This window comes from Leucopleurus acutus (assembly GCF_964270905.1).
Source record: "Leucopleurus acutus genome assembly, chromosome: 3".
Classification (NCBI taxonomy): domain Eukaryota; kingdom Metazoa; phylum Chordata; class Mammalia; order Artiodactyla; family Delphinidae; genus Leucopleurus; species Leucopleurus acutus.
The window spans coordinates 79,866,116-79,890,986 of NC_139145.1; positions in this window are offsets into that span (position 1 = coordinate 79,866,116).

Sequence of the window (24,871 nt, forward strand, 5' to 3'; positions counted from 1 at the left end):
AGTAAGGAAAATCTTCAAGATTAAAAATTAAGCCAAAACAACAACTATGAACTTTAACCAGAGAAGGCAGCTGTGAATTTTATATGATTGACCTCAATAGTGTATGATTGGATCTGAGTGTTTGAATGAAGATGGAAACCCTGAGGAGGTTAAAGTTGTCCCCCAGGGTAATAGCAGGTTCTGGGCCACAACAGAAAGAAATTAAATCCTCTCTGGAGGAAACATCCCTACAGACCTACAAACCCATAGTATTCTCACAAATTAAGTTCAATCTAATACAACAATTTTTTGTTAATCACAAAAAACACATCTATAAAATAGGGTAACATGAGAGACAGTAGAAACTAAAAGACAACTTTAGATTCCCAAGGTCAACAGATAATGGAATTAGAAAAATATGTATACAATAATGTAAAATGTTCAAGAGGAAAAAAAGAAAGTATTTTGAGTGTATAACCAATAAGAAACGATTACAATGGAGAGACTGATTTGGAAAAGAACAAAGCAAAATTCTAGAATAAAAATGTATAATTAATGAATAGGTAACAAAATAGTCAAAAGGTTATTAGAGAACTGGAGGAAATGGCTGAAGGAAGTATCCACATCCTCGTTCAGAGATACAAGTTAACAGAGATATGAAAACACATTAAAAAAAGTAAGGGATGAGTGACAAGGTCCACCTTCTAACTGTAATTCTGGAAGGAGGGATTACACAGACTGGATGAACCTAATGGTCGTTGTGGAAAAAAGTATGAAATTTTATTGAAAGATATTTAAGACTTAAATAAATGGAGCAATATACTATACTCATGGACTAGAAGACTCCTTGTTTTAAATATGTACCAGGCCATGATCTAAAATTTATCCTTTAATGTGACTCACAGTAAAAAGTTTGAACACTATTTTAGAGAAATTCTTGCCTATGTACATCAGGAAAGATGTTCAGAACAGTACTGTTCACGGTAGCGAAAACAACTAGAAACACTGCAGTGGCAAGAGTATGGATAACATTTTGCAATAGTCACAGTGGAATATTATGGAAGAATGGGAAGAATAAATTACAATTACATAAAATAACATATTGAGTTTGAAAAATATACTGAGGGAAAAACTCAATTCACAGTGGATAACATAATGTTTGATATTTTTGTAAATCCTGAAAACAAGAAAACTAAGCAACATATTGTTTACCACTTAAATATGTAGTAGTAGTATTCAAAAAAGGCAACAAAGGAATCATATGCATAAAATTCAGAGCACTCATTAGTTTGGTAAGGGAATTAGGATACAAAATTGGGGAAGGCCAAATAGTATCAGTATTATTGGTATTTAACAGTTCATAAGTTTGCTAGTGAGTTTATAGATAATATTATTAAACTTTTAAATTTACCTATGTTACATATATTACAATCTATCAAATATTACATTAAAATAAAGTATACAATGCACTTTAAAAATAATTCTAAGTTTACAATGTACTTTAAAAATAGTTCTAAGTTTGTTCAAGTCTATTTTTAGATTTTATGCAAAATTTTATGCAAAATTTCTAAAAGCTATTTAACCAGAGTCCTAGGCCACAACCAATCAGAAGCAACAGATTGAAAGGTAGAACAAAAAGTTCCAAAGAGGCTGGTTTGGACCAACACCTATACAGTGAATAACGAAATAAATAATTTATACAGTAGACGTTCAGGGGCCTCAAAATTATTCCCATTTGACATTGGAGCTGTTTAATATGGGAAAGATATTGGCCAGCACCTTCTCAGTCTTAGTACTACTGTGGAGTACAATAATTTACTCTCCTTTGGCAACCGGAGTCATCATGCTCAGGAAGCACTGTTCAATTGGCAAAAAAGGATGCAGCACATCAGAATAAATTTCAACTCAAGTTGCTAAAGTAGATGTTGAACATTTAGTGTCTGGTGGTGATGCCCCCTTCAGTCTACGCAGAAAAACCGTCTCAGTTTCCAGGTTACCTGCCTGCTTCCTGAAGGCATTTGAGTTTCTGAACCACAAATTAGCAGCCCTTGTAAGGTTTGGTGCCAGGCTGATGACCCTATTTTTCTGGTGCGGCCAAGCAAAAGAGGGCTTGACTGTGGGAGTGAGATTTGACAGGCAGAAGTAGGGAGATGGAAGGATGTCCAAAGAGAAAATGGTGTGAGCGAAGGCAAAGTTGTAGTTTCTGTTCCTCATTCTTGACTCCTCACGTTCCTAACAGTTTGTTGTTTATTTGGGATGTTCCCCCTCTGTGTCTCTTGCACCACATAGAATCCAGTGCCAGGTCCCTTGGGAAAATGAACACGTAGCTGAAATATCTGCAGTGACTTTTACAACCCTTTTGACAACACTCCTGGTTTCTGACATTGCATTTACCCGTCTCCTGGAGTTTGGGGTATCATCCTACACTATTTTTTACAGCTGAAGCTCCTCCAGATTTATTCTGTACAAATTGCCTGGAGTATCAAAATCAAATCTTTCTCTTCCTAAATTCTCTTCCTCACTACACCAACTGAAAATTAATTCAACAATTAATAGTGACCAATACATATCTATGTTTCCCATGCAATTAAACCCAGCTAGATATTGAAAGGAGAATAACTGAATTAGTCCACTAAAATAAACCATCCTAAATTGCAAATGACTCATTTATTACTGAGTAATTCTCTCAAGGGCTTTCCATAGATTTTTGGTAGAGTACTTGGGAGAAATGTTTATGAATGCCCTTTTCTGCAACCGTGGGCAAAATTGCAAAGTTTATGGTTAAAATAATTAAATATTAAATGCTTTATTGTTTTTATATAATTATGTCAACTATGTAAGAGATACAGATATAATAGTCATATTATAAGATGTATATAACACACCGTATTCATACAAATAACTTTAGTATTTTTTTCAAGTAGTAAAAATATACCAATGATGATGATCAGGGAATTCTAGTCTCACTTCTTACTTTGCCATTAGTTAGATCAGCAACCTTAGCTTGCTTGGCCTTGACCTTCTACTTGTTACTTTGTTTTCTGTCACTAAATAGAAATGTAGCATAATAGCATTTTAGAGGCAGATATATAGCAGGATTTGACTCCCGTTCGGCCATTTACAAGCTGTGGGTTATTTACCTAACTTACTGAGGTCTCAGTTTTCTCATTCTCAAAATTGGAATAATGCTAATAGTTTCAAATCTAAAGGATTCTTAATATGGTTGAAATGATATTTATAAAGCTTTTATCATGATATATACCTACGACATGATGAGCACTCAAAAAATCTGTCTTTTATTAACTGAGGAGACATATGAATAAAAACATACAGTAAGAAACTTGTATCTTTTTAAATCTCCGATGTTTCAGTTTGATTATTCTAGTCTTGATTTCCCCTACTTTTTATAATAGTTTCTCTAAATCTTCTCTAAGACACAGACATAGATATAAAATACTAAATTGTATAAAATGTATCATGTGACTCTAGAAACAGGATACTGGAGTTGATAAAATTTCAATACTCATATTTTAAAACAGAGATGGCTCTGTCTAAATCCTTCAGCTCTAGCCTGCTTTATTTTGGGTTGAGTTACCTTTCTAATGGCCAGGAAAAAATGTCTGCTCTAAGATGGGCAGGATGAGCCTTGTTCCTACAAATGCTTGAGTGACTTGGGAATAGAATTAAGGAACATGAACGACACAAATGACAGGGTTAGCTTTAAAGCTTATTGAGTGGATTTTGACTATTTTGGTCTTACAAGTGTTTCTAGAATTTTCATCCCATGAAGAGCTAAATGAGACGTTTCATATAATTAATATTCTAACCAAAGTCCTTATAGACCAAGGGAGCTGCTTTATGTGGAAATGCTTAGCTTTCTTTTATATATTCTATAAGGATCACATAAATATAATTTTATGACGAGTATGTTTTTGGTTACTGAGAAGAAGGATGAGTTCCTTATTTGCCCAGGGAAAAGAGGGACTGGAGCCAAAGGTGTATGTCTGAGAAGGGAAAGCTTCTAGAGGTCTATTAGGGAGTTTCCATCAAGATTCCAAAATTCTAGGGGAAGCTAGAGTGATAGGATGACCTTCAGCAAGAACATTCTCTTGCTTGGGTTTAGTGGATGTGCGTGGAGATAATTCAGAGGCATAAAAAGCAGGGGTGAGTAAGGATATTAGAAGGTGAAGACATATCTCATTCACTGTGTAAACAACAGAGAGGGGAGTTGAGGTTAATGGGCCAGAATTGGTTGCAGCCAAAATATTCACAGCTTTGCTGAAATCACTGGTTCCTTCATGCCAATATGTCTATTCCACAGTTCCCTCTGCTACTTTGGACTCTTTCACATTGACAAAATTTACATCCATATGCTGGAATCAAAACAGGGTTCTGTCCATTTCTCTAAATGCTGCTCAATATAATCCCTTTTTGTTTGTGCAGAGTCCATAAAGAAGTCAATACAGCTCTGTAATTTATTGAGATGTCAGCTCCACAAACTTAGTTGGAGCCTGGAAAGACAGACTACAGCTTCTTTCTCCCTTTTTAGAGATGCACTGACCTCATGCAGGGAACACTTCAAGGAGTTTTGTTTGGATGATCAATACATTTCTATATTTATAAGCCTAATCAGAGCCCATCTGCTTTTCTGCTAAAGCACTGCTGAAAGAGAGAGTCACATAATCAAAATTATAACTTTATTGCATTGATTTTTTTGTTCTACTTGTTACTCAGACCACAAAAATAATTAAATATTTTCATTTTAATAACTGCAACTTGACACAAAATCATTTCTTTGGGAAACAGTTCCCTAATGTCAGAATTATTGCATTTTATATTCCCTATCCTGCCATTTTTTATTCTAATTATTAGACGTGAACAGGTCCAAGACTTGTTTTAAATGCTCTAGTCTCAAAACTTAACAGCTGTTCCCCAGCCCATATATAGAAAGTCAGTCAGCTGCCTTGAACTGACCTCAGTGGCGCAGTCACCCAGAGCCAGATCTCCACCGGAGACTCCAGCTTCACATTATAAATACTGCAGGGTCATCTATAAATATGTGCATTTCACCATGTTTCACCTGCTGTTGTTTTGCTGAGGCAGGTGCCTGCTGTCCCTATTCATGTAGCAGCAAGCACCTTTGTATGTAACAGGGGGATAACAGAACCTGTGAATGTTTAACTGGCTCCGTCGAAGTGTGGGGAGAGGATCCAAAGAAGAGAAAGGAGGACTAGCTTGGAGGAAATATAACAAAATGAAAATGACATCTCGCAATGAAAATGGTAGGCCGGCCTTTAATTTGCTGTTGTGTTAAGTCAATACATCTTTCTGTAGTATACGGCTAATCACTTCACGCTGGCCTACGCACATTTATTACGTGATTTATTATAGAGAGGGTCTACATGGGGTTGTAATCAGACCATTTCTGCCTGCCACATCCAAGCCATTGCCTCTGCTGCCCACAATTTTCTCCATCAAGGCAGCTTTTCCATTTAGGGAGATGAACTGTAACTGAAGTCACCTATGTGCTTTTGGCGTCTTCACTTTGTATCTGAATATGCTCTTAGGCTAACTTAGGCCATATGGTGTCTTCATTTGCCAATAAATATGCCCCTTCTGACTTTTAGGCTTCCTCATCTGTAGCATTCCTGAATCAAAAATTGTAGTTCTGCTTGGCCTTCTTAAATCCTTCAAAGGCACAAATCAATCACTGTTTGTTTTCTCATGGCCAAATACTAATCTGCAGAAAATCAAAAGAGTACGTGTTGAAAATCAGTACCTTGATTTTTATTTTTAAAAGGAAAAATTAGTCATAAGTGCTTTACGAAATCCTTTAAGCGTCTTTATCGTTTTAGCAGAGATATATAATATAGCAACTGTTCCTATCTCAAAATTTACAAAGATTTTTCTGCGTATTTTTCTAGTCAACACTCTCTGTGTCTTACGTTACACCCACATGTAAAATTTGTACTTTAATGATATATAAAACACACTTGCTATTGTAAGTAAAATTATGAATGGTGACCAACTCTATAAAGCTAGAAATATACGGTCAACTTTCCAGATGCCAAAAAATATCTTATTTGTTTTTCTTTACGAAATGTGTGTGGTTTTGCCAAATCTTCCCACAAACTCAGTCTTTAAGGCCCTAACACAGTGAAACAAAATGAATTCCAATACTAACACCCCACAGTGGTGTGTTTCCAGTAAATAGAGCTAAAATTCTGATCATGAAGACAAGCCTCAATCTAGCTAGCAGAGGCTTGAGGCTTAATATGCAATATTATTTTCAAGAATTAAGGAAATTAGTATTTTAGATGAAAAGTCTTTTTGTAGCAAGCATTCAAGATGTGGTATTGTCTGGACATGCATGGTGACAAAGAAAGCAGTGACCTCTGAAGGAATCAAGAGTCTGAGTGGTCACTTAGGCCAAAACATACATTTTATTACCTCTACATCATCTTCACTGTTTACAGCACTTGACTAGCCTATAATAGGATAGCTGCAATATCTCCTAAGACAGCTCACTTCATAATGAGATAGCTTTCACTGGTCAGTATAACATCAATCTGAGATCTACTGCTTGAGCACATGGTTATTGGTCATAGGCACTGAATATATTCCTTGGAGCCAAGTTTACTCCAGTTTCTCATGAAAAGACAAAACATTTGACTCAACTTTGCACGTCCCTTACGTTTTAGACTAAGAGGAATTGTTGAGCTTAGAGAAATAGATCTGGGAATAGTATATACAGTACTGGGAGTTGAAATCCTATGAATGAATGAGTTTCTGAAGATAAAGCATTAAACAGGAATGGAAAACGTGATACTGTCATACTGTAGAATGTTATGTGGGGCATAAATAAATATCTTAGCATCATTTAATCATCCTGCACATAATATATTTTTACCTTAGAAACCCCAGATATCTTCACTAGGCAAACAGTTTCCATGCACTGTCAGTTTTTAGTACCGTTGTAGCTTGGTATGTCAATGGTATAAATGACATTATATGACGTAATACATAACAGTGGAACAATTCCATTTTCTTCATCTAGATATATAGCATATATAATTAATGGTTATATATTACTTGACTGCCATGTGTATGTATATATATACACACACACACACAATACACACATATATATAACATACAAACCCTTCTATTGTTCCCTTATAACATTTAGGTTAATTCTAACTTCTTTTACTATTATATTCAGCCTAAAACTAGAAATTATATCTTTGATTAAAGCACTAATTATATGCAAACACAAATGGAAATTTTTAATGATTACAAGAACATTTTTGTTTTTAACAACAACAACAAATGCATACTGAAACAGAGTTATTTTGCTAAATTTTGTGTACATCAATAATTTCTTAATTATTTCCTTACGGCAACATTTCAGAAATGCAATTGATGTGTCAAAGAGAATGTAATCGTCAGGCGTTTGATATTTATTACCAAAATTTCCTCCAAAACCATGTACAAATTTATACCCCAATTGAAAATTCACTAAGATGTGCTTGTTTCAATCTTGTTGTAAAGAGCTTTATTGAGGTGTAATTTATATACTATAAACGTCACTTATTGACATTTATACTTCAATGACTCTTACTAGATTTATGCAGTTGTGTAACCACCACCACAAGAGTAGAGCATTTCCATCACCCTAAAAGATTCATTCCTGACCATTTGCAGTCAATCCCTGCTCCCACCCCTAACTCCAGGCAAACATTGCTTTCTGTCTCTTAGAGATTTGCCTTTTTAGAAATTTCATATAAATGGAATCATCTAATACATTTCTTTTGTGTCTGGTTTCTTTCACTATTTTGTAACACTTTTGAGATTTATCTATGTCATACCATGTCTCTACAGTCTTTTCATTATTATTGCTGAATAGTATTCCCCTGTATAAACATGATGTGTTTTCTTTACCATTTCACCAGGCAATGGATGTTTGGATTGTTAGCAGTTTTTTTTTTTTTTTTTTTTTTCTCGCAACTACGAATAAATAAATACCTATGAACATTTTGTTTAAGTCTTTGTATAGGACACAGGTTTTTGCTCGTTCTCTCAATCTTGTTAGAATCATTTTAATACATTAGTTTTAAATGTGAGAAAATGTACATTTTCATGATGTGAAAAAACAGTAATTCTAATATTTCTAAGAGTAGCAGAGTTTTTACAAAAACAAAAAAGGTAATTATTAAAAGTGACAGTTCACACTCCGAAGTCATTTCTATACCATAATTTTTCCTAATTTTGTTCTGTTACAAGGAAGGATGCTCTATTATTTAGATTGAGAAGAGGTGACACTGTTTTTCCTAAGTCCTTGGCACACACTATATTATTCAACAATGTATTAGAAAACATTGCATTCTGATTTATACATGCAACTTGTATTTTATTTTTATACTTTAAATTCATTCACCCATTCAACAAATGTTTACTGACCACCTACAGTGTACCAGACACTGTGCTCAGAACTAGGGAAACAAAATAAAAGAAAACACGGCCCTTGTCTTTATGGAGCTTTACAAGCTAAGGCGGCAATCACAGTTCAAAGTATTAACGAAAAAGTAGGTACCATCTACAAAACAACAGCAACAACAATAATAGCCCTAATTTTAAAGACCTAGGTCTACAAAAAGAAAACCTAATTCAACTTTAAGAGGTGAAGGAAGCATTGCCAGAAGAAAAATATGCAAGCTGAGATATGAAGAACAGGTGGGTTATCTAAGAAAGGATGAGAAAATTAGTCCAAGGGGAGAAAATAGCATAAGCAAAGGCCTTGAGTCAAAAGGATCTGGTATCTTTGGGGAAATACAAGTAGTTTTTATTGCCTAAGAGAAGCTTTTGAAAGAGCAACAATAGAAGGAGCTAGAGAAACAAATTGGGGCAAAATCATGAAACGATTCATAAGCCACATTAGAGACCTGTTAGCCAAATCTCCTTTCACTGAAATTACCAATGTCCTCTTTGATAATTTCTGTCCATATTATCAGGTTCAGCTAAAACTTAACTTCCCTGATAAAATATTTCTGGGCCTTGAAATCATGAGGGCCCATGATACTGGGTTTCACTGTTTCACAGCACCCTAGGATCCTCCCTCAGAATTTAAGGGAGTTAGACATAAATGATAGATGTGTCCCCTGTTAGGATGTAAGCTCTTTAAGGCAGTGTATTGCATGTGTTTAGTTCACCACTGTTTTAGTATTATTCCACACAGTAACTTGCTTATAAAAGGCTCTCAACAAATAAGTGTTGAATGCAGAAAGAAAGGGGTTTGTCCTTTAACATACAGATATTGAATAAGCCCTGAAGATATTTAAGCATATATTGCTTTGAAGAGGTCACTGTTTTATGGAAAATGGACTGAAGAAAGAGGACAAGACTGAACGTAAGAGGACAAGTTAACAGGAAGTACATATTCACAGCCAGTGTCCTAAGTGTTTCATTTTTTTTTTTTTTAACCTCTGAATTACCACAACTCTGTGAAGTAGATACTATCACTATTTTCCCTTAAATCAGAAACTGAGATTCAGATTACTTAAGAAATGGCCTAAGATCACATAGTGTATGTATTGGTTACCTTGGGAGCCCACAAAGTATCACAAGCTCTAGAGCAAGGTTAGCCTGGAAAGGTAGACAAGCCAGAAAGCAAAGGTTCCTCCCTGTAATCCACAGTCAGGAGTTTGACTTTCATCCCGAAAACAATGCGAAGCAAATGAAGAATTTTTAGTGAGACAGTGTAACAATCAAATGCTTAGTTGAACAAGAACACTGTAAATGAAAATTGGTGAATGGATTCGGGGAGAGTGGGGGAAACTGGCACAACTAGAGACAGAAATTTGATCCAATTATCCCTGGGCAAAGAATGCCAATATCCTGGACAATAATGATGTTAGTATAGGTGGGAAACAGTGTATATCTCTGAAAATATTTAGAGGAAATATTTAGATATCCAAGGCAATGGACAGGTCTCTCTGAAGAGCAGGAAGAGATGGATATGGATAAGAAGTAATGCATATTTCAGAGGAAAAGAACCTTTTATTTTTCTGAAAGAAAGGGGAAAAGGTTTGGTACAGAATCAAGTAAGTAAGAAAGCTGTGGTAGAAAACTGAAGGAATCGTGTTAGATTTTATTTACTCTTTGAAATAGAGAGATAGATCATCTGCTGAGAATGAAGGGCAGATGAGGTTCACTGTAAATCACGAGGGTCAGGAATAGGAGTACACCTGTCTCACAACATATTGCTTAACTGACTTTATGATGATGAGATAAGAAAATAACAGATATATCCTAAAGGACAATAAGAGATATATCAAAGCCATTCTATATGCCATTCTTGATGGAACATTCCATATGATAAATATGCCAATTCTTGAACTAAATTTTAATTCATAAAGTCACAATTAAAATGTCAACAGGACTTTGATCTTAGATACAGAAAAAAAAGATCTAAATTCATATGGAAAACTAAATGTCAGAAAGAGAAGAAAGTACTTTATTGGATTTAAAACATTATAAAGCATTATTAAATAAAGCATGGGTAGAATAAAACAGAATAAAGAGTACAGAAGAGGTTATATATGTATAGGTATACATACTGATATATATGTGTGTGAATTTAACATATCTTTAAAAATTTTACAAATAAATGCTGAAATTTGATTTTTCAATAAATAGTTTTACGATAGCTGCACGGACAGCAGTCACTTTGGAAAATAAATATATTGAAACGCTATTTAATTCCTAACACTGAAATAAATTCAAAATGAATAACCTATAAATGTATACAAAATTATTTGTGAACTAAATATTTTAAAAAATTAAAAATTTATTGGAGAATGGATGATTTTCTAAATATGATATAAAACCCAGAAACCATAAAAGTTTAATGAATTTGCCCATTTAAAACTAAAAATTACCTTAATGGCAAAATAAAACCTAAGCTATGTCAAAAGAAAAACAACAAACTTAGAAAAACAATATTGTTGCATATATTAGAGATGAAGGGTAATTTCCTTAACATACAAAATGCTCATTGAAATTAACACCTCCAAAAATAATACTGTAGAAAAAAATGGATAAAGAACATTGAACAGTTTCACTTAAAAGAAAACATGAATCATCCTTAAATATATGAAAAGGTACATAATGTGAATCGTTCCAGTCAGAAGAAAAAAGAAAGTTACAATTACATTATATTTTACCTAGTAGATTGTGTTGAAAATTATGTAGGAAAATGGAAACATTATTTATTATTGATGGGAATATAATTTAGTACAATATCAATGGAGAGAAACTTGTCAATGTCAAAATTTTAAATGTTCATATTCTAATCTTAGGTTTAATTCTACAGGTGTATTTTTATACTTGAATATATATAGATGTGCACATATACACACATAAAATGTTACTGTAGCATTTTGTAACAAAACAAAATTTTCTTGTTTAGTAGTAAGACAATGGAAACAAGCTAATACCCATCATAAGATGACTAAATAAATTATGGCATATTTACAGAGAGGAATACTAAAAAGCCCCTTCAAAAATGAGACATACACAAAAAGCTCTAAGCAGTTTTTAAAAGAAAATTTTCTTGTATATATTGTACTTCTATTTGTGTTAAAAATTCCCTATATACCTATCATCCATCCATCCAGCCATCCATACAACCATCTACCCATCCATTCATCCAACCATCTTTGTAAAAGAATGGGTAGAGGACCCAAGAAACTGTTAATGGTGCTAAAAATCTTGTTTTAATGGTGTTAAAAAAAATTATTTTTTTTTTACCAGGGAGGAAAAAAAATAAATGTTTAAGAGACATAGCTGGAAGATAGAGTTTTATTTCCTCCTAAACTTTATTATATTTTAAAAATATATTTTGCCAACTATCAAAGTGGATTTTGCTCTCTAGAAGACTTTAAAAAATAAACTAAATTCCAACACCAATACATGAAATTTTTAGTATTTGGTTAAAAAACTTTTACACTTAGTATGGTATCTGGCTTCCAATGAGGCATTATAATTTAAGGTAAAGAGCACAGAGTTTTGAGTATTTTTGTTTTCATCAAGATCCCTGCAGAAACAGAGCAATAAATTTAGAGTAATTTAAGGAGTGTTTTTAATAAAGAGATGCTTTGTAAAGATACTGTCAAGGTGTTGGTAAAACTTAGGGACAGTGCAGTAATGTATAGGTTAAAATAGCAGGTTAACTTACCTCCCTTAGATTAAAAGGGCAAGAGGAAAAACTGTTATCAGCCAATAGAGGTGGCGGACTGTCTAGAGATGGTGCTTCAATAGGAGCTAAAACCATTGATCAAGTAGCACAGCCAAACTACAGCAACTTCTCAGGGAGAGAGCTGAGAGAATAAACCATTCACCATCACCCCTCCTTCTGATCTCTTGCTAGTATTCACTATTGGCTAAAAAGGACAAAAAAGTCCATTGATACAGTAAACCCCCCATGGCATGAAGAAAGATAGAGAGACGTGGAAAGAGGATGCAGAGGGTAAATGGATGGTAATGTACACAGTAGTATAATTGGTTCTGATTCTAAGCCCTACAAAAAGTTATCTATTTTGAGACCTTGAGTAAGCCAACTTTTTGAGAATTAGATATTTTTATATGTTATATCAATTAGGGTCTGGTTGAGAGACAGAAACCTCATCAGTAATTTGAACAAAGAAATGTGATGTAAAGAATTGTTAAATGCCAGCACATGCCTGCGCCCCCCTCAGCTGCTCACCTGCAGAGTGAGGCAGGGATTCTGGTGCCTGAAGCCCAGTTAGTCGTGTGGCTGACAGGGCCTTGGTGCTCTGGCCGGGTGTCAGGCCTGAGCCTCTGAGATGGGAGAGCTGAGTTCAGGACATTGGTCCATCAGAGACCTCCCAGCCCCATGCAATATCAAATGGCAAGAGCTCTCCTGGAGAACTCTGTCTCAACACTAACACACAGCTCCACTGAACAACCCACAAGCTAAGTGCTGGACGCCCTATGCCAAAAAAACTAGCAAGACAGGAACACAACCCCACCCATTAGAAGAGAGGCTGCCTAAAATCATACTAAGTTCACAGACACCGCAAAGCACGCACTGGATATCGTTCTGCCCACCAGAAAAACAAGATCCAGCCTCACCACAAGAACAGAGGCAACAGTCCCCTCAACAACCCACTGAACAAACCCTACCCGCTGGGGACAGACAATGGGAACTATGAACATGAGGCTTGTAAAAAGGAGACCCCAAACACACTAAGTTAAGCAAAATGAGAACACAGAGAAATACACAGCAGATGAAGGAGCAAGGAAAAAATCGACCAGACCAAACAAATGAAGAGGAAAGAGGCAGTCTACCTGAAAAAGAATTCAGAGTAATGATAGTAAAGATGATCCAAAATCTTGGAAATAGAAAGGAGAAAATACAAGAAACATTTAACAAGGACCTAGAAGAACTAAGAGAAAACAAACAATGATGAACAACACAATAAATGAAATTAAAAATTCTCTAGAAGGAATCAATAGCAGAATAACTGAGGCAGAAGAAGTGATAAGTGACCTGGAAGATAAAATAGTGGAAATAACTACCACAGAGCAGAATAAAGAAAAAAGCATGAAAAGAACCGAGGACAGTCTCAGAGACCTCTGGGACAACATTAAATGCACCATAATTGGAATTATATAGGTCCCAGTAGAAGAAGAGGAAAAGAAAGGGACTGAGAAAATATTTGAAGAGATTATAGTTGAAAACTTCCCTAATATGGGTAAAGAAATAGTATATCAAGTCCAGGAAGCACAGACAGTCCCATACAAGATAAATCCAAGGAGAAACATGCCAAGACACATATTAATGAAACTATCAAAAATTAAATACAAAGAAAAAACATAAAACGCAGCAAGGGAAAAACAACAAATGACATACAAGGGAATCCCCATAAGGTTAACAGCTGATCTTTCAGCAGAAACTCTGCAAGCCAGAAGGGACTGGCAGGACACATTTAAAGTGATGAAAGGGAAAAACCTACAACCAAGATTACTCTACCCAGCAAGGATCTCATTCAGATTCGATGGAGAAATTAAAACCTTTACAGACAAGCAAAAGCTAAGAGCATTCAGCACCACCAAACCAGCACTACAACAAATGCTAAAGGAACTTCTCTAGGAAGGAAACACAAGAGAAGGAAAAGACTTACAATAACAAACCAAAAACAATTAAGAAAATGGTAACAGGAACATACATATTGATAATTACCTTAAATGTAAATGGACTAAATGCTCCCACCAAAAGACACAGACTGGTGAATGGATACAAAAACAAGACCCATATATATGCTGTCTACAAGAGACCCACTTCAGAACTAGGGACACATACAGGCTGAAAGTGAGGGGATGGAAAAAGATATTCCATGCAAATGGAAATCAAAAGAAAGCTGGAGTAGCAATTCTCATATCACACAAAACAGACTTCAAAATAAAGATTATTACAAGAGACAAGGAAGGACACTACATAATGATCAGGGGATCAACCCAAGAAGAAGATATAACAATTGTAAATACTTATGCAACCAACATAGGAGCACCTCAATACAGAAGGCAAATGCTAACAACCTTAAAAGGGGAAATCAACAGTAACACAATAATAGTAGGGGACTTTAACACCCCACTTCAACAATGGACAGATAATCCAAAATGAAAATAAATAAGAAAACACAAGCTTTCAATGCCACATGAAACAAGATGGATTTAATTGATATTTATAGGACATTCCATCCAAAAAACAACAGAATACATTTTCTTCTCAAGTGCTAGTGGGACATTCTCCAGGACAGATCATATCTTGGGTCGCAAATCAAGCTTTGGTAAATTTAAAAAAAATGAAATCATATCAAGTATCTTTTATGGCCAAGGATATGAGACTAGATATCAATTACAGGAAAAAATCTGTAAAAAATACAACACATGGAGGGTAAACAATACACTACTAAATAACCAAGAGATCAGGGAAGAAATCAAAGAGGAAATCCAAAAATACCTAGAAACAAATGACAATGAAAACACGATGATCCAAAACGTATGGGATGCAGCAAAAGCAGCTGTAAGAGGGAAGTTTATAGCAATACAATCCTACCTCAAGAAAAAGAAACATCTCAAATAAACAACCTAACGTTACACCTAAAGCAATTAGAGAAAGAAGAACAAAAATACCCCAAAGTTAGCAGAAGGAAAGAAATCATAAAGATCAGATCAGAAATAAATGAAAAAGAATTGAAGGAAACAATAGCAAAGATCAATAAAAGTAAAAGCTGGTTCTTTGAGAAGATAAACAGAATTGATAAACCATTAGCCAGACTCATCAAGAAAAAAAGGCAGAAGACTCAAATCAATAGAATCAGAAATGAAAAAGGAGAAGTAACAACTGACACTGCAGAAATACAAAAGATCATGAGAGATTATTACAAGCAACTATATTCCAATAAAATGGACAACCTGGAAGAAATGGACACATTCCTAGAAAAGCACAACCTTCCGAGACTGAACCAGGAAGAAATAGAAAATATAAACAGACCAATCACAGGCACTGAAATTGAAACTGTGATTAAACATTTTCCAACAAACAAAAGCCTAGGACAAGATGGCTTCACAGGTGAATTCTATCAAACATTTAGAGAAGAGCTAACACCCATCCTTCTCAAAGTCTTCCAAAATATAGCAGAGGGAGGAACACTCCAAAAGTCATTCTACGAGGCCACCATCACCCTGTTACCAAAACCAGACAAAGATGTCACAAAGAAAGAAAAGTACAGGCCAATATCACTGATGAACATAGATGCAAAAATCCTCAACAAAATACTAGCAAACAGAATCCAACGGCACATTAAAAGGGTCATACACCATGAACAAGTGGGGTTTCTCCCAGGAATGCAAGGATTCTTCAGTATACACAAATCAATCAATGTGATACACTATATTAACAAATTGAAGGAGAAAAAACATATGATCATCTCAATAGATGCACAAAAAGCTTTTGACAAAATTCAACATGCATTCATAACAGAAACCCTCCGGAAAGTAGGCATAAGGGGATCCTACCTCAACAATAAAGGCCACGTATGCCAAACCCACAGCCAACATCATTCTCAATGGTGAAAAACTGAAAGCATTTTCACAACGATCAGGAACAAGACAAGGTTGCCCACTCTCACCACTATTATTCAACATAGTTTTGGAAGTTTTAGCCACAGCAATCAGAGAAGAAAAAGAAATTAAAGAATCCAAATCGGAAAAGAAGTAAAGCTATCACTGCAGATGACATGATACTATACATAGAGAATCCTAAAGATGCTACCAGAAAACTACTAGAGCTAATCAATGAATTTGGTAAAGTAGCAGGATACAAAATGAATGCACAGAAATCTCTTGCATTCCTATAAACTAATGATGAAATATATGAAAGAGAAATAAGGAAACATTCCCATTTACCATTGCAACAGAAAGAATAAAATACCTAGGAATAAACCTACCTAGGGAGACAAAAGACCTGTATGCAGAAAACTTTAAGACACTGATGAAAGAAATTAAAGATGATACAAACAGATGGAGAGATATACCATGTTCTTGGATTGGAAGAATCAACATTCTGAAAACGACTATACTACCCAAAGCAATCTACAGATGCAATGCACTCCGTCTCAAACTACCAATGGTATTTTTCAAAGAACCAGAACAAAAAACTTCAAATTGGTATGGAGACACAAAAGACCCGGAATAGCCAAAGCAATCATGAGAACGAAAAACGGAGCTAGAGGAATCAGGCTCCCTGACTTCAGACTATACCAGAAAGCTACAGTAATCAAGGCAGTATGGTACAAAAACAGAAAGATAGATCAATGGAATAGGATAGAAAGCCCAGAGATAAACCCACGCACATAATGTCACCTTACCTTTGATAAAGGAGGCAAGAATATACACTAGAGAAAAGACAGCCTCTTCAATTAAGTGGTGCTGGGAAAACTGGACAGCTACACATAAAAGAATGAAATTAGAACACTCCCTAACACCATATAAAAAAATAAACTCAAAATGGATTAAAGACCTAAATGTAAGACCTGACACTCTAAAACTCTTAGAGGGAAACATAGACAGAATATTCCAGGACATAAATCACAGCAAGATCCTTTTTGACTCACCTCCTAGAGAAATGGAAATAAAAACAAAAATAAACAAATGGCACCTAATGAAACTTAAAAGCTTTTGAACTGCAAAGGAAACCATGAACAAGACAAAAAGACAATCCTCAGAATGGGAGAAAAAATTTGCATATGAAGCAACTAACAATGGATTAATCTCCAAAATATACTGGCAGCTCATGCAGCTCAATATCAAAAAAAAAAAAAACAACCCAATCCAAGAATGGGCAGAAGACTTAAATAGACATTTCTCCAAAGTAGATATAGATTGCCAACAAACACATGAAAGGATGCTCAACCTCACCAATCATTACAGAAATACAAAGCAAAACTACAATGAGATATCATCTCACACCAGTCAGAATGGCCATCATCAAAAAAATCTACAAACAATAAATGCTGGAGAGGGTGTGGAGAAAAGGGAACACTCTTGCACTTTTGGTGGGAATGTAAATTGATACAGCCACTACAGAGAACAGTATAGACGTTCCTCAAAAAACAAAAATAGAACTCTCATACAACTCAGCAATCCCACTACTGGGCATATACCCTGAGGAAACCATAATTCAAAAACAGTCATGTACCACAATATTCATTGCAGCTCTATTTACAATAGCCAGGACATGGAATCAACCTAAGTTTCTATTCCATGTTGAATGGATAAAAAAAATGTGGCACATATATACAATGGAATATTGCTCAGCCATACAAAGAAACAAAATTGAGTTATTTGTAGTGAGGTGGTTGGACCTAGAGACTGTCATACAGAGTGAAGTAAGTCAGAAAGAGAAAAACAAATACCATATGCTAAAACATATACATGGAATCTAAAAAAAAAAAAAAAAAAAAGGCTCTGAAGAACCTAGGGGCAGGACAGGAATAATGAACGCAGACGTAGAGAATGGACTTGAGGACATGGGGAGGGGGAAGGGTAAACTGGGATGAAGTGAGGGAGTGGCATGGACATATATACACTACCAAATGTAAAATAGATAGCTAGTGGGAAGCAGCTGCCTCACACAGGGAGATCAGCTTGGTGTTTTGTTTCCACCTAGATTGGTGGGATAGGGAGAGTTGGAGTGAGACACAAGAGGGAGCAGATAGAGGGATATATGTATATGTAGAGCTGATTCACTTTGTTATACAGCAGAAACTAACACACCACTGTAGAGCAATTATACTCCAATAAAAATGTTACAAAAAAGAATTGTTAACTAGTTAAAATGTGTGTAACTACCAAACAAAGTAAAGAATATTCTAAAGGGTGAAAAAGTAGCAAAGGCAGATAGCAGCTACTACCTCTAAGGTTGAGGGAGAGTTGAGCAATGAAGGAACTAAAATTTATAAGATATAGCAACAGTGAACAAGTGGAACTTGTATAAAAAAAAAAAAAAACGCAAAAAAAAAAAAAACGCAATACCATTTCCATTAGCTCTGTTAAAAGTGAAATACTTAGGTTTAAATATAGCAAAATATGTATAAGATCTATATGAAGAAAAGTACAAAAATGTGATGAACAGAATCAAAAAAAACTAAATAAATGGAGCATTATTCCATGTTCATGGATAGGAAGATTCAATATTGTCAAGGTACCATTTCTTGCCAACTTGATCTATAGATTCTATATAATCTCATCAAATCCCAGGAAGGTATTTTGTGGATGTTGGCAAATTGATTCTTAAATTTAAATAGAGAGCCAAAGAATTCAGAATTGCCAACACAATATCAAAGAAGAAGAAGAAATTGTAGGGCTGATATTACCCACCTTCGAGACTTACCAAAAAGCTATAGAAATCAATAGTGTGATATTGGCAAGAAAACAGACAAACAGATCCACAGAAAAGAATACAGAACCCAGAAATAGACCCTCATAAATGTAAACAACTGACTTTTGACAATGGAGTAAAGATAGTCTGTTCAGCAAACAGTGTCAAAACAACCGGACATCCACATGCAAAACCACAAATGTAGACACAGACCTTACACCTTTCATATAAATTAACTCAAAATGAACCACAGATTGCAATGTAAAACAAAAATGTATAAAACTCCTAAAAGATAACATAGAAGAAAATCTAGATGACCAGGGGCATAGTGAGGACTCTTTAAATGAAACATCAAAGGTATGATACATTAAAGAAATAACTGATGAACTAGACTCCATTAAAATTAAAAACTTTGCCCTGTGAAAGACTTTGTCAAGAGAGTGGGTAAACCAGACACATCTAGTAAAGGACTGTTATTCAAAATATACAAAGAACTCTTAAAACTCAACAAGAAAACAAACAACCTGATTAAAAACATAAGCAAACAATCTTAAAAGACATCTCTCCAAAGAAGATATACTGATGGCAGGTAAGGATATGAAAAGATGCTCCACATCATATGTCATCAGTGAAATGGAAACTGAAACATCGATAAGATACTACTACACACCTATTAGAATGGCCAAACTTTGGAACACTGACAACACCAAATGTGAGGAGGATGTGGAGCAACAGGAACTCTCATTTATTGCTGGGGGGAAGGCAAATTGCTACGGCCACATTAGAAGACAATTTAGCAGTGATTTTCTACAAAACTAAGCTTACTCTTACATACGATCCAATAATTGTGCTCCTTGAGACTTTATCCAAAGGAGTTGAAAACATATTCCCACAAAAACCTGCACATAGTTACTTAGCAGCTTTTTTCATAAATAATTGCCAGAACTTTGAAACAATCCAGATGTCTTTCAGTAGGTGAATGGATACATAAGCTGTGGTACAGCCAGAGAACAGAATATTATTCAGCACTACAATGAAATAAGCTATCATGCCATGGGAAAACGAGAAGGAATCTTGAATACATATTGCTAAGTGAAAGAAGTCAAGGTGAAAGGGCTACATATTGTGTTTCCACTATACAACATTCTGGAAAAGGTCAAACTACAGAGATAGTAAAAAGAGCAGTGGTTGCCAGTGGGGTGACAAGGGACGAATAGGCAGAGTGCAGAGGATATTTAGGGTCGTGAAAATGCCCTATTTAATATTACAATAGCAGATATATGGCATTATGTATTTATCCAAGCCCACAAAATGTACAAAACCAAGAGTGAACCACGAGATAAATATGGACTTCGGGTGATTTGATTATGGTGTGTAAATGTAGGTTCATGAATTGTGCAATGTACCATACATGGATTCAACCAACCATGGATCATATAGTACTATAGTATTTACAGCATTTATTTGAAAAAAAAGTCCACATATAATGGACCTGCACAGTGAAAACTCATGCTGTTCAAGAGCCAACTCTAATGTAATCACTATTGTTGTACACATTTTAAAGATGACGTAAATAAAGAAAAATTATTAACACCACCCTGGTTTTGTTAATGTAAAAATTCAGAGATGTTATACCTAAAATACAAAAATGTAAAACATGCTTCCTGGCACATACATCATGACCAATAAATGGGGAAGGGAAGGAGAAGGGAGGAGATAGAGACAGGGAGAGGAAGAGGGAAGAGAGAGAGAAATTGATTGGGAGGGAGAGAAAGAGATTAAGAGGGAGAGAGGAAAGGGGGGAGGGATGGAAGGAAGGAAAGAGGGAGAGCGGGAAATGAAAATTGCATTATCCAATTTCATATTTGTACAATGTATTTTAAATTCTTTTAAATGTGTAAGTTGTCATTATTTCTGTCCCACAATGACAAATTTAGACAAACTCTTTACTAGGGCCTGGCCCACAGGTTATTAGAAGCTAATATGAGTTGATATAATGGTGGTCAAAAGGCAATGGAATGGTATATTTATGTGTTGAAAGAAAAAAATAAAAGTGTCAACCACTGTCAATAAAATTATCTTTCAAAAATAAAACCAAAACAAAGACATACTTAAATAAATAAAATCTGATAGAATTTTGACAAGAAGACTCATTTTATAAGAAAAAGATGCTCTTTAAACTAAAGATAAATTACACCAGATGAAAACTCAGAGTTAAAAGAGGAACTATAGAGTATTAGAAATAGTAAATATGTGGCTATTCTTATCTTAATTGCTTTGAAAAACACTCCTTAAAACAAGAACTCTATCTTGAAGCTTGGGATTTATAAGAACCTATGAGGGAAAACATGAGGGGAAAATGTCTATATTGTCACAACTTTCTTACATTTTAAGTGAAACGTAATAATATTTATTCTAAATAAAAAGTTGCAAGATACTTATAAGCCCTAGAGAAGCATTAAATATAGAGTAGTAACTAAAAGCTATAGAGGAATTAAAACAGAATACTAGAAATTTTTCAAGCAAAACAAATAATGGTTAGAAAGAAGCAACAGAGGAACAAACCCAGAGTCGACAAATATAAAACAATTTCCAAATAGTAGACCCAAACAAACTATGTCAATAATTATACTAAACAATACAGGAAAAAGTACTCTAAATAAAAGGCAGACATTATCAGACTGCACATAAAAATAAGAGCCAAATATGTGGGGTTTTTTTAATTTTTAAATTTTAATTTTTTGGCTGAGCCATGTGGTATGTGGTATCTTGGTTTCCTGACCAGGGACCGAACCTGAGCCCCCTGCATTGGAAGCATGAAGTCTTAAGCACTGGACTGTCAGGGAAGTTCCCCAAATATATGTTTTTTAGAAGAGCTGCACTTTAAATTTAAAGACACATATAGGTTGCAAGTAAAATGTTAGGAAAAGACATACCACTCATTCACTAAATATAAGAAATCTCATGTGAAGATATTTTCCACTAGAGAAAAATTGCTTCAAGCCAAATAATATTACCAGAGATAAAGACACTTTCAAAATGACAAAAAGGTAAGTTTATCATGAAGATCATAATCATTAATGTATATGCACCTAATAATAAAGCTTCACGTACATAAAGCAAAATTTGGTAATAGTAAACCGAGAAAGAGACAAATTCATGATCACACTGGAAATTTCAATAACTGACAAAATACAAGGATAAATATTATTTGAACCACAATGTCAATCACTTTGACCTAATAGACTGAGTACAACATCTAACAACTACAGGATATTCTTTTCAAGTGCACATGAAACATAAAGCAATTTATACCACTGCTAAGCTGTAAAATAAATGTCAATAAATTTCAAATTATTAAAATATTACAATGTTCTCAGACCAAAATAAATTTAGAAACCAATAATAAAGCTATTTTTAAAATTCTCAAATATTTAGAATTTTAATAGCAGATTCAAAAACATCATGAGTCAAAATAAAAACTGATGATAAGTTACAAAGTATTTCAAAATGAATGATAATAAGTATATGTATCAAAATATGCGAGCTGCAGCTACAACAGTGCTTAGAAGAAAAATTATAACTTTAAATGCCTGTTTCCTCTGAATAAGCAGAGAAAAGAGAACAAATTAATCTCGAAATAAATATTAAAAAATAATAACAAAGAATAGAAATCAATAAAATAAAAATGCATAAAACAAGAAGGCTAACAAAGCTGAAAATTAGTTCTTTGAAACAATAAACATAGGAGACTTTTAGTGAAATTAAACAGACAAAAGCCAGTGAAAATGAAAATTGTCAATACCAGGTATTAATGATTGCATATTAATTAGAACATCATTAACTAAATAAGAGTATTCTCAATAGTTTATGCTAATAAATTTGACAGTCTATAGAAAATGCAAAAAATGTTCTCGAAAAGCAGAATAAAAACTGACACATGAAGAAATACAAAACCAAAAGAGACAACTATCTGAAACTGTATTTCCATGTAGAAAACTCTTGAACAAACAGATGAACAATATCACATTACTTTTTCGTATAAAACAGAAGAGGAGGTAATAGTTGTGAGCTTATTTTATAAGGCTAGTATAAAACTAACATCAGAGCCTGACAAGGACATTACCTCTCATGAACACTGGAAAAGAAACTCAATAATATACTAGCAAATTGAATCTAACAATATATAAAAGAGATAATACACCATTAACAAGTCAGTTGTACCCCAGAAACACAAGGTTGGCTCAACATTCAATTAATATAATATACTACATTAACAGAATAAAAGAGAACAACATCATCTGATCATCTCAAAAGATGCCAAAAAAAGGCATTTGATAAAATTCAATACTGATTGTAAAGTTCTGCTTTAAAATCTTTTTCTAAGAAAATACTATGAGAAATTTTCATGTAAAAGTGTTAGCTCTGCTCAGAATTGAAACCTAAACAGCCGAAAAATGGAAATATGACATTTATTTTCCATTGTCATCACTATTTCACTATTGAGCTCATCCACTTATTTTTTTAACTTGGTCTATTGAATTTTTCATGTGTAAAAATTTCCATAGTCTCTAATTCACTCTAAAATTTCAATATTGACCCTTCTTGGAGCAAGGTTTTGATGATTGCTTTAAAACCTATGTCTAATAATTTCAACATCTGAGTTATCTTGGGTTTCGCATCTTTTGACTGTCTTTTTCCATTACAAATGTTGACATTTTTGTGGCCTTGGAATTTTTTTATTGTATCTCGGACATTTTGAAGTGTGATTTGACCCTGTTCCTCCTGTGTTCCATCCAGGGGACACTCTGATGTTCTCAAAGTTTTTGGTGTGCTGTTGAGGGTCAGATTCTTGCAAAACCAGTTTGGTCTGGACCCAGTAGTTCCTAGATCATTAACTTTTGGGGTTCACTTTCTCATGTTTTCCCTCTTTGTAATCTTCTCAACTCTCTTTTGGCTCCCAAAGTTCCCCTTTAGTCTGTCTATAAAGCTAGGATTTTAGTTTCCTTGCTCTGGTGTGAAATTCCAGTAACTATGCCTGCTTCTGAAGCCAAGTGATAAAAGGATTTAAAAAGAAAGATATCACGCCTATTACCACCACTCTCCAGGCAACAGTTCCTTTGGTTAGAGGGATTCTCCTCTAACAAAGTTTTAAGTACTTGCCAAGCTACCACTGTCACTGCTGCCACAATGAGATTATAGCTTTAAAACTGAGGATGGGCGGGGGGGGGCTTGGGAAGGTGGAATAGAAATAATAATGGAGGACTTTTTTCTATTCTCTTTCTCCGTAAGGACCTCTTTTTTGATCTCCAGATCAGAAAGAGAGGACCTCTCTTGGAGCTCTTTCTGTCTGCACTGAATGCATAATTCCAAAACTCAGACTGCTTTTGAGTCCAGGATGGGAGAGATGATAAGAAATCAAAAACAAAAGCAAACAAAACAGAAAACAAGAAATCCACCATCAGATCAACCTCACTTTAAGTTCTGGTTCCCTTTCCCAATTTGCCTGCTATCATTTATTTTTCAAAGACTTCAGAAAGCTGCCTTGCACATTCTATACTGGTGAGAGACAAGATCTAAACACAATCAAGTGTGCTTACTCCATCTTAAATGGAACCAGAAATCGCTCAGACATTAAAAAAAAAATCAATAGCTTTCAAAGTTTCAGATGTTAAAAAACTTGTATTAAGATTTTAAATGTTCATGTGTGGTCTTGTTTTCCATTATACTTACTTTTCAAGATTTATTTACATTCATATTTTTATGAAAATAATGCTGTTTGATTATTAATAAAGCAAAGCATCTGATTATGGTTAAGTAATCTCTCTTTCCTTTAGATAAGGAAACGCCATATTAAACCTAATCAGGAATCACTTATTTTGCTGTGATAATTTAGTCACTGAATATTTTATAGTTAAATTATAGAGA